Below are 12,200 nucleotides of genomic sequence, written 5' to 3'. Positions count from 1 at the left end.
TATACCTTGCTTAGGCCCTGACCACGACGTAGCTAGTTGTCTGTTTTGTGCTAGATTCAGTCAACGTACAATTAAGCGAAGGTATGATTTTGCTTTTCATTACTTCGGTAGGCGCTTTAACTACAAAATGTCATCTGATACGGTTCTGGCTACCGGAGTTCACAAACGTCGCAAGGATAGAGACAGGCCTCCGAGGTCCAAATCTGATGATAGCGCACAAGCGGAGCCAGCTTCAGGTTCGGCCGTCGTCAGTGAGGTGCTTTTGCAGCCCCTGTCGTCGGCCATTTCAGAACAGACGGCCAAAACGGACTCTCATGAGGAGCCAACCAGGCCTTTAAATATTTCTGTTGCAGGACCTTCGGACAATGCTCCTTTGGATGGGTCCGGAGCCGCTGTGCAGGTACCGGCTTCCGAAGGGGTTTTCAGGCCTACTCAGCTTCTAATAAAGGCAAAGACTCCTTCTAAATCAAAGACTACAATACAGGCCTCTTCTGAACCGGCTCCCAAGTCACAGAAACAGTTACTCAAGATGGCGGAGGCTTTACTTACTATGATTAGGGGTTCACATCCCCCTCCAGATAAAGGCCAAGGCAGGATGTTTATTATGATTCCTCTGATCAGGCTTCTGTTTCCTCCGTTTCTTCTTCTGATCAGGAATATTCTTTCCCTCCTTATGAGGATTCTGATGCTGAAGAATCCATTCCTTCAGCTTCTCCCCCTGAGGATTTCTCGTTTGGGGAAACTTTGCATGAAATGAGGGAACATTTCCACTGGGAAGGACAGGAGTATTCGGAATCTAAGAAAAGACTGCGGGATTTTCTTCTTCCCCAGCATAGACCCCTGGCTATTCCTCCTGTTTTGGATATTGTGGATGATGCCTTTTCGGAGGCTAACCTAACCCATGACTCTCTTCCTCCTGCTCCTGTTAAGCCTGATAGATATTACAGGGTTCCTGATTCCCATCAGTTTTTATACAAGAACCCTTCTGCTGACCCTGAAACCATTTCTCAGGGTCCTAAGGGAGTTAAGGCCGCTTCTGCCAAAAATCCCATTCCTACTGAAAAGGATTCTCGATCCTTAGAAAGATGGGGCAAAAAGGTGTACACTTCTGCTACTTTGTCCATTAGGGCTTTAAACTGTCAGTTTCATATGCTAAAATACCAGCAATTTCTCTTGTCTGTTTTAAAACAAAAGCTTACTTCCATTTCTGCCTGTGCAGATGATAAGGAATTACATGACTTACTGCATGCCACTGAACAAGTCGGGAAGCATGGTTTACACTGTGGATTTGATGCCTTGGAGGCTTCTTGTAGGGCTGCGGCCTCTGGCACAGTCATTAGAAGGCATGCATGGCTAAAGGAACAAAATTTACCTGAACATGTAAAGGCTAAATTATTGGATGCTCCTGTTCAGCTTAATGTTTTGTTTGGATCAAAAGCTGAAGAGGTGATTAAAAAGATGGAGGATAAGGCGAAATCCATGCAAGCAGTTAAAGATTTCTTACAAGTACAGCCACCTAGATTTAGCAGGAATTGGCCTTCAAAAATAGGTCCTTTCCCACTTCAGACAGGCCTCAGAGGGGTAGATATAGAGGCTCCAGAGGAAGGCCTCAAATACAAGCTTCTTATAGACCAAGACAGTGGACTGCTTCCACCCCTAGGGGAGGAGAGGACAGGTCACAAACTCAAAGGAAACAAACTCAATGACTCCCTCTGTTGGGCTACAGGAACTTCTTGCCTGGAAGCCCCTCTCGGAGGAAAACTCTCTCTTGTTTATCAAAACTGGACTCAAATAACCCAAGACAAGTGGGTTTTGGATGTGGTTTTAAGAGGTTACAAATTCCTTTTTCATACCTTGCCAAGGCCAAGCGGATGGCCAGACCTTCCAAAACATCAATGGACGGAGGCCTTAAACCAGGTGGAAGCTCTTTTGGCTCTGAATGCCATAGAACTGGTTCCACTTTCAGAGATGGGAAAAGGTTTTTACTCAGGCTCTTTCTAGTCGCAAGGAAGCAAAACTCATGGAGGCCCATTCTGGATCTGTTGGTCTTGAACACCTTTCTAGAGATTCCAAAATTCAAGATGCTTACTCTACAGCAGCTACTTCCAATGCTGTCCAAAGATGCATGGATGGTAACTTTGGATTTAAAGGAGGCATATTTACACATTCCCATCAGGCAGGATCGCAGAAAATACCTCGGGTTCAAGGCCGGATCGAGGCACTTTCAATTCTCTGCGCTGCCCTTTGGATTGTCTACTGCGCCCAGGGTCTTCACCAAATGCCTGGCTCCAGTAGTAGCTTACTGCAGACTCAAGGGAATTCAAATTTACCCTTATCTGGACGATTGTCTAATTCAGGCAGACAGCAAGGATGTCTTACTCCAGCATCTAGAATTTGTACAGAACCTCCTCAAGTTCCTGGGATTCTCTGTAAACATAAAGTCAAATTTGACACCATCACAACAGATAACTTTTCTGGGTGCACTTCTAAACACCACAACCCAGATGGCATTTCTGACATCTGAAAAACAATTACAGCTGGCTTCAACTTTCAGAACCTTGGCAACTTTAACTCGACTATCTGCAAGGAAATTCCTGCAGGCTTTGGGTTGCATGGCCTCCTGCATCCTTGTACCATATGCAAGACTACACATGAGGAAAATACAGTGGTACCTAAAAAGTGTATGGTCTCAGCATTGCCACAGTTTAGACATGCTGATCTCCGTCCTTCCTTGCCTTCAAAAGGAATTTCTTTGGTGGTCCAGGGCATGTGCTCTAAACAAAGGGAAACCCTTCCGTCTGCCTCCTGCCACTCTGATTCTAACCACGGACGACTCGGATTATGCTTGGGGAGCCCATTTTCAGGGCAATTGTCTGCAGGGCCTTTGGACAAAGGATCAGAAGCACCTGCATATCAACTTAAAGGAAATGTTAGCCGTTCAGAAAGCTCTATTGGCCTTCAGGAATCTTTTACAACCAGGACAACTACTAATACGGACAGACAACACCACAGTTATGTGGTACATAAACAAGCAAGGGGTATCTCATTCCTACCCCCTTTGCAGACTAGCCATGGATCTATGGAACACAGCTCCAGCTTGCAATCTGGATCTTCAAGCTCAGTTTCTACCAGGAAAACAAAGCTTCCTGGCAGACGGTCTGAGCAGAAACCTTTCGGATCCACACGAGTGGATGCTGGACACCAAAATATTCAGGATGATAACCGCAGTCTGAGGATGTCCTCACGCAGACCTCTTTGCATCCCATCTCAATCAACTACAGAATTTTTGCACTAGGACTTTCCACAGAGAAGCTTGGAAAGTGGATGTCCTGTCATTCAGTTGGAGGAACCTCTCTGGATATGAATTTCCGCCTCTTCCTCTTCTTCCACAGGTTTTATTGAAGATAAAACAGATCAAGCCCAAGATCATCTTGTTGGCTCCAAATTGGCCTCGGCAGGTTTGGTATCCAACTCTTAAAAAAAAACTATGCCTGGAGCCCCCTTGGGTTTTACCTCCGTCTCCGAACCTTCTGTCCCAACATCAGGGTCAGGTTCTACACTCATGTCAGAACTCTCAGCCTGGCGGCCTGGTTAATCCAGGGCCTTTGATTTCTTCTTTCCTATCCAAGCAGGTTATGGATGTCATTTTAGAAGCCAGACGTCCTAGCACTAGAAAATCTAATGCAGGAAAATGGAAAAGATTTTGTTCCTGGATGCAGGCTCAGGATTCTGATCCTCTTCTTCCTAACATTACTTTAATTTTACTTTACTTGACAGATCTCTTACATAAGGGTCTCTCTTTCTCTTCCATTAAGATTCATGCCTCTGCTATTTCTGCTCATAATACAGACCCTCCCATTTTTTCCCACCAGCTCATGAGACAGTTTCTCAGAGGAGCTAAGAACTTAAGACCTCCTAGATCTCCTCCCATTCCTGCTTGGGATCTCAACTATGTTTTGGAAAAACTAACCTTGCCTCCTTTTGAGCCTGCTGCCTCTTCTGACATCAAGTTTTTATCTTGGAAGACAGCTATCCTGTTAGCCCTAACCTCTGCCAGGAGAGTTTGAGTTACAAGCTCTTATGGCTGTGGAACCTTATATTATTTTTCATCAAGACAGGGTATCTTTGAGGACTAATCCTACCTTCATGCCTAAGGTGGTTTCCAAAGTGGCATTAAATCAAACTCTCCACTTGCCAACCTTTTTCCCCACTCCTCAAAATAAAGGGGAAAGGATCTTACATTCCTTGGATGTACACAGACAACTACGTTTTTACCTGAACAGAACCAAGGACATCAGAAAATCAGAACAATTGTTTTTCTTATGCTTCAAGTTCCCAGGTAAAGCCATTTCAAAACAGACCTTTTCTAAATGGATTGCTCATGGAATCAGATTTAGTTATTCACACCATGGAAAGCAAATCCCAGGCAGTATACGGACTCATTCCACCAGAGCTGCTGCCACTTCTGCAGCCTTCCTCAGGGGAGCTCCTACCAAAGACATTTTGGAAGCTGCAACTTGGAGTTCAGTGCATATTTTTTCTAAGCACTACAATCTACCTCTCTACTCTAAGTCTAGGGCAGGCTTTGCCTCTGCAGTCTTGCAGGGCCTTTAAGCCGCCCCTTCTTTATGACCACCTCCCTTTCTTTCAGCTTTGGGATTCTACCCTACAGTCATGACTGCAACAGTGAAACACAATGAGCATAGTACAGTTGTGTACACCTACCATAAATGTAGATGTTCGAGTGTCTTCACAGTTGCAGTCTGGGTTTCCCTCCCTCCTGTCCCCTCTTATTTTTACTTGTGTATTTCCTTTTTTCACCATTCTTCTGAGGTGTATTTGCAAAGGTTATGGTCCCTTTTTCATTTTGGGACTCCTGACATCTGGGGCAAGAAAAACTGGAGAAGATGGCGTCGGCTGTCAGCTTTGTACTCCTGGCGCTCTGACGTCAGGCAGCATGGTTGAACAGCCGATGCCGGCCCCAGACTTTGGGATTCTGGCCGGCCGAGGGCTGCCTGCCGGCAGGGGTGAACCCTACACCCTACAGTTATGACTACAACAGTGCAGATACTCTAACATCTACATTTATGGTAGGTGTACACAACTGTACTTTCTCCTACTTTAGATGGATATTAATACAGTTCCTGTGTGCTGGTCCAGTCTTAGATCACTGGTGGTGAATTCAGGAACAAAGCCTCTTCATCAGTGAGTTGGTCTACACAGAACAGTTTAAACACATTTGAATGTGTAATGTTGCCACAGATGCCCACATTTGTTCTATGCTGTTGATCTTCTGTAAATTTAATATTAATATTTATGGAGTGGGCAATGTATGTCCTTCTTATTTTTCTGGTTGTGGTGATAAGTCAGAAGAAGAGTGCAGAAAAGGTGAATTAATTATTACTGTTTACTGATGCTGACCAACTACTTTTTCAGAAGTTCATGCACATTTTGTTAGGCACGTCCTGGCTTTAGGATACAGAGAAATGGTGCTCAGAATGTCTTTCCCAGAGATAGTCTTGGCTTACAAATAGGGTGCTGGAAGAACAGACCAGGGCAAGCAATGCAAATTGCTAGTGTCTGCTCACCTGTCCCAGAAGGACAGATGTAGGCTTCGCTGTCTGTAGGGTCACCATCTTCTGGTGTTTAGGTAGTTCACCAATCAGCACATTCTGCTGTAGAAAACTATAGAAACTGCTAAGCATTAGGCCTCACTGTAGCTTGGGGGTTGATGTAAAGAAATACCACACATTTGGTTTTGCATGCCCTCCCACAACAAGGACATTACTGGCCATTACTGAAAGGGGGTGTACTGTTATCTAGAGAGGCTGAACTCAAGAGGGTAGGTACAGACTCGTTTGTTACCCAGTGGATAGCCAGCTGGCTCACAGACAGGACCCAGGATGTTAGAACTGGTGAGTCTACCTGTACAAAGAGGCTACTCACAAGTGGAGTCCCTCAGGGATCGGTCCTTAGACCACTCCTTTTTGGCATTTATTTATTTATTTTATTTATTTTACATTTGTTGACACTGGGATAGTCCGACTGGATGCATGTCCATTTTCAGAGGAGGCCCAGGGAGAAAAGCTCCAAGGGCAAACGGATACAGCATTATATAATACCAGCATTACATATTACAAACAGACTATTTACAGTGATTACATAAGTAAGCAAGTTAAACAAGTTCCACAGGTTAGAGTTAATCCCGAGCGTAAGTCAGAATTAAATTAAATTACACAGTAAACTGGTTAACAGATTTTTACACATTCTAGAGAGAGTTAGCCAGGCTTTATACGTTGACCTAGCCAGTTAAGTGCCAAATGTTGTTTGAGTCTAGTTTTAAATTGACCTAAGGTAATATCAGCTGGAAGAGAGTTCCAGGGTCTACTTAGAGTTTGCAAAGAGAGAGTCACCGGCTGTGTTATTAATTTTGCTAGTCTGAATTAGTAGTTTGTTAGAGGATCGAAGCTGTCTAGCATTGGTATAGGGGGTGATGATATTTTTAAGTGCAGGAGTATTGTCCGGATTATAGAGGATTTTATAGGCCATAATCAGTTGGTTATACTGGATTAGGCTGGGTAGTTCAAGCCACCCAAGTTGATTTAGATTGATGCAATGATGTGTCCTAAAAGGCAGCCCAGTGGCAAACCTGGCAATGTGGTTGTAGCAAATTAAGAGTTTAAGGACAGTGTTTAAATTCGAGAGTAGAGAGGATGCATACAGAAGGGTTGAAAGAAGGCGAGAGCGAGCTATGGCAATTTTAGCTGGAGGGGTTAGGAAGGCTTTTATTCTGTAAAGTGACCCTAGTTTTTTTATTGATGGTTTTGATAGTTTGGTTAACATGTAGGTTGAATTTTAGATTATTATCTATGATGACACCTAATAGTTTTGTAGAGGGGTCTGGAGATTATTGTGCCATCATTTGAATTTATGGTAAAGGTGAAAGCGGTAGATTTTACGTGTTGGTGAAAATAACATTTTAGTTTTTTTGGGGTTTAGGATCAGATGACGTTCAGAAAGCCGGTTTTCTATTGTATTAAAGGTGGTCTGGGTAGCTGACCATAACTCTATTGGAGATGTGGCCAAGCAAATCAGAGTAGAGTCATTAGCATATTGGATACAGATGACTTTTGGGATGACAGTATAAAGGTCGTTAATGAAGATGGAGAGCAGCAAGAGCCCTAGTATATAGCCTTGTGTTACTCCAAGGGTGTTGGGTAGAAAATTAGAGAGTTTGTTCTGCCAGAAGACAGCCTGCTATCGACCATTCAGGTAGGATTGAAACCGTTGAAGGGCTCCAGTATCTAGACAGAATGTTTGCAGGGTGTGGATTAAAAGTTGGTGATCAACCATATCGAATGCCTTGGAAAGATCCAAGAAGAGGGCTGAGGATATATAATTATTGTTGCAATTATGGTTTATGGTGTTGGTAAAGGCTAGGAGGACTGAAGTAGTGCTGTGATGAGGACGGAAGCCATGCTGATTGTCTGCCGTAAGGTGATTCTGGATTAGGTGGTGCAGGAGTTCTCTGAATACATTTTTCCATAATCTTTGCAAGTGGAGAGAGAATAGCTATTTGCCTATAATTGGAGAATTCAGTAGAGCTGCCTCCTTTGTAAAGTGGGATTACACAGGATATTTTCCAGATGATGGGAATTTTGGCTTCTACTATGGTTCGATTGATTAGTATTGAGACTGGGTTCCACCCAGGTTGTTGAGATAAGACATTGTCTGCCCTGAAATCACATTCTTGGTGAGAAGGTCTTGAAAAGCCTGCATGCAAGGGGGACAACCCTCATCTCCAAGACACTGACATAAAGATTGGTCTCAGTCGATCAAGTCCCATGGAGAGTCTTCCCTTTGAAATGCCCCACCACCACTCAAGAAGGGAGGAGTCAGTTGTAATTGTACCCTGTTGGGGAGGAAGAATAAAAGGTCTCCCTGCCAGTACCAGGGGAGACTCCAACCAACACTTGAGTTGACTCCGGCAGATTTGTCAATGTTATTGGAAAATCCATAGGACGAGTCAAGTAGGACCATTGCATCTTCAGTGCCCACTGCAGAATCCTGATTGCTTTGGCCAGGTGATCTGAAAATTTGAGAACCGTGGATGCCCGAGGTCTTCTGTAAGAAAGTAAGGAGGTGATCTGAAAATAAAGGGTAAATGTTCAGAATGCTGGAAGTTTTGTAATTATAGTCATCATCCTATTTTTAAAAAAAGGTAGACCCACTGTCCCTTTTCAGGGGCAACCTGGGAGCAATGTCTGGTTAAGTGACTTGCTTTAAGTCGCATAGCAGGCAAATGAGAGCAGATGCAATCAAACCCTGTATCACAGAAATTACAGTTTGCAACCTCAACCTCTTCTCCAACTGCCAGACTGACAGCCTATGAACTCAGTTTGGATGAGATGAAGACTGGACTTATAATAGTTTATGGGGATACCCAAAGAATTGCACAAATGGAGTATGAAGTCCCTGCCTCTGAATGATGATGTCTTCACTGTGGTGATGAGAAGCCAATCATCCAGATACGGGAAGACCTGGAACCCTTGCAGTCTGAGCCAGGCTGCCATGACTGACAAATTTTGAACACCTGGGAGTGGCAGTATGATCAAAGGGCAGCTGTCTGAATTGGTAATGACTGGCTCCCAGCTGAACTGCAGAAACCACCATCTTTATATGATGGCAGATGTCCAAGGTCAATCGAGAACATCCAATCAACTTTTTTTCAAGACAGGAAGAATGAACTGCAACATTGTGATCCAGAACTCTGTCTATTAAACAAAAAGCAAGTTAATTTGCTCAAATCCAGGACTGGCCTGAGGTTGTCATTCTATGGAACCAAAATCAATCTGGAATAGACCCCAGACCTGTACTGGTCTGGTGGTACCTCTTGAATGACAACATTTTGTAACATTTGATTGACAGCTGCTTCATTTTTCTGACAGGGAGGCACATCTGGAAGATATCTGGTATTCTCTTTTGGGAGAAATAAAAGAATTGTGTAGCCTCTGGATACGAATCAACACATGCATCTCAGGTGATGGCCTCTCAAGCTTCTGGTTGTAGAGCTGAATGACCCCCAACTACCTCCAGAGCAGGACAGTCTGGCAACCATTCAGGGGTGCCAGAAGGGCCTTCAGAAAAAAAAATCCCTGCAGATGCCTTGATTCTTTGGATCACCTCTGCTGCATGAACCATGCCCATTATGGGAACCCTTTTTGTAAGAGCATCCTGAAAAGGCTGCAGTGCTTCTCTAAACAGGAGTTCCCCCTCTTAATAATTTCTGGAGAAAGTCTGTTGGGGGGGTATCAAAATGCAGTCAGACACAACATACAGTCTTTCCACCCTGCTCACTCCTGAATAATGTGTCTAACTTTTATGCCTAAAGCGTGATGAGTCTTTATATAGGACATTAGAAAAAGACACCTTGAAGCAATCCGCAAAGTAAGTCTGATCCAAGCACAGAGGCATCCTGATGCTGGCACCTATAGCTTGGGACTTGCCATTGGCTGCATTAGAGAGTAGACATATGAACAAGTTAGCAGAAGACTGCAATATGGACAACTTAAGTCTTCACAGTCTCAAGACTCTGGAGTCTGTTGCATCTTAACCACTCTTGATAAGACTTCAGCGAGATATGTCTGGGGTGTCAAGCAGGCAAGACGATTTAAATTTCAGTGTAAATGTGGCTGATGCATAGGTGCACTTCCCCAGCCAGTCCAATGCTCTACATCCCCCACTGGGGGGTGGGGGAGGGTGGCGGCACAAAAACTCTTCAGAGATGTCCTCTCTGGTGGCGACCTCTACCACAACAAAGATGAACCCTTACTCCAATGCTGACTATCCTCGGGAGGGGCCAAAATTCCTCTCCAGGTCCTTTGACACAGTCAGTGTGCCCAGAGGGGAGACCACCCATGAGGTGAATAATATTTGTGCAGCAGCCACTGGGTCAAAACCTCGTACCTTTATCACTCGTTGCAAAGTTGACAAGGCCTCCAGGGACAGGGCCTCCTTTGGATCCACTGTCCTGAGAAATATATGCCTGTCAGCCACCCTAGGTTGATGGTGCTTGGGATGTTACCCATCAGTAAAGAATGAACAGCGAGATTGAACAACTTCACATAAAGAAGGTATGTACTTACCATAACGTTCCATGTGAGTTGTTCATCTCACCTTCATTCTTGCATCCCTCCCCAATTACCCCCTCCTGGGTCTGTTAGATGACAGAGATGCTGGATCCATCTTGTTTACTCAATCCTTCTATAACTTTTTCTTGGGAGTGAAAAAATTACATATGGTAATATATGCAGCAACCAAGATTGGAGGTAATTCCAGGTGCATCATGGGATAGGGACTTGACATTGAGCTTTGCAATTGGCCGTATTGGAGCTGGGGTATCGGCTGCGGAACCCATCAGTAAATATGAAGGCGAGATTAACAACTCACATGGAACATTGTATGGTAAGTACATAACTTCTTTTTTTAGTAGACAGACTGAGAATGGACATTCTTCTTCATGAATAGACCCTAAATCTGTAAGTTTCTGCTCAGATATTTCAGTGCTAAGACACTCAGTGTTGGAAATCTGTTCGCTTCCCCATCCAGCACCAAGTGCAGCAGTTACTGTGCCATACTTCCCCGCAAGGACAGTCACCCAGGGATGCTGCTGTGTATGCTTGACCCCAGGTCTTCTGTGCATATGTTCCCCTACCCTGTTTATACTAAAGTTCCTTCAGAAGGCTGCCCATTGCAGAGCGACTAACTGATTTCTTCTTTCGGGTTCTGACCGGTATGATTTTCCTTTCTATTGCCTGTCCTGAAGTACCCTCTCTAGATTTTGGTTACCATTCTGGATGCTGATGTCTCATCCAGTGGGCATAGACATGTCCGCTCTTTGAACGCTCAAGTTAACCACGATTCCTCCATTTTCCCTTGTTGGCCAGAGATCCTGAACTTTCAGACACTGATCCACATTTTGTTCACCTTTCAGAAATTTTCTACCAGGAATTTAAGCTACCAAGTGGAGATGCTTTTGGGCTTATTATAAAGTTCAGGACCCCTTTTCAGCATTATTGGTGGTGGTCCTTCATTTTCTTGCTTTCTTATTTCATTTAGGATTTAGTTATTCCACTGTTAAGGTACATTTGGCAGCAGTTTTTAACTTTCACAATGGTAGTGCTAGTATACCAGTAGCTGCTTTAAAGGTTTCAAAGGCCATCCTCAAGGGAACATTTTTATTGCAGCTTCCTGCCCAGGATCCTGTTCTGTAGGATCTGCCATGTAAATTTATGCTTCAAGTGCTTGCCTGACCTCTCTTTGAACCATCAGGAATAGTTTCCTTAAAACTGTTGCCTTGGAAGACTCTGTTCTTTGTGGCTGTGCTGTTACTTTGGCCAGACGTGTCAAACTGCAGGCTTTTTCTTCAGTACCACCACATCTGGTCTTTCATAAAGGTAGGGTGTCTTTTGGAACAGATCTTGCTTTTTTGCCTAAGTTGGTTATGGAGAACAACTTAAATCAGGCCATTCACTTGCCGGTGTTCTTCCCCGAATTTTCTAATAAAGGAGAATATTTGCTTCATTCTTTTGAAGTTCACACACAATTGAACTTGAAGTCCTGCCCTTTGTTATCCTTTAGCACCTTCTGCAGACACTTTAATCTGGACATTACATCTAGGGCTTAAGGTAGGATTTGCCACTGTTCTGCAGGTGCTTCTGCATCCTACTGCTTCCTACCCCCACTGGCCCTTAAGCTTTGGAAATCTTCTGAAGAGTACTTCTGTAGCAGCATACTTTGTGTAGAACAAAGTGCAGTTGTCAAGAACTTGCCATAACTAAAGATATTTTTTGCTTTCTGCTGCTACCCTCTGGCTCCTGCACTGCAAGTTTGCTTATTGTAACTCCTCTAAGACCCCCCCCCCCCAAAAAAAAAAAAAAACTGCCAACCTCCTTGTATAACCTAGGCTGGGAAGATCTCACTTTTAGTAAAGCCCATACATGGAGGTTCCCAAACCCATGTGTAGGATCATAAGGGAGTGTGCTACCAGGTGAGTCTGTTAATACTATGGCTTGCAGGGTTTTCTTTAAGCCATAGGCCCTATTGTGCTGATGTTACTAGTGTATGCTGGACTGGTAGTGAGGTGTGGTCTGTAAAGACATTTCTATCTTAGATCCATAGACTGGGGTTACCTCTTGTCA

Source organism: Protopterus annectens, chromosome 9.part0 (genome assembly GCF_019279795.1).
Source record: "Protopterus annectens isolate FY-2018-M chromosome 9.part0, PAN1.0, whole genome shotgun sequence".
In the NCBI taxonomy this organism is placed as follows: domain Eukaryota; kingdom Metazoa; phylum Chordata; order Ceratodontiformes; family Protopteridae; genus Protopterus; species Protopterus annectens.
The sequence above is the reverse complement of the archived record's forward strand: the minus strand, read 5'-3'. Positions refer to the sequence as shown.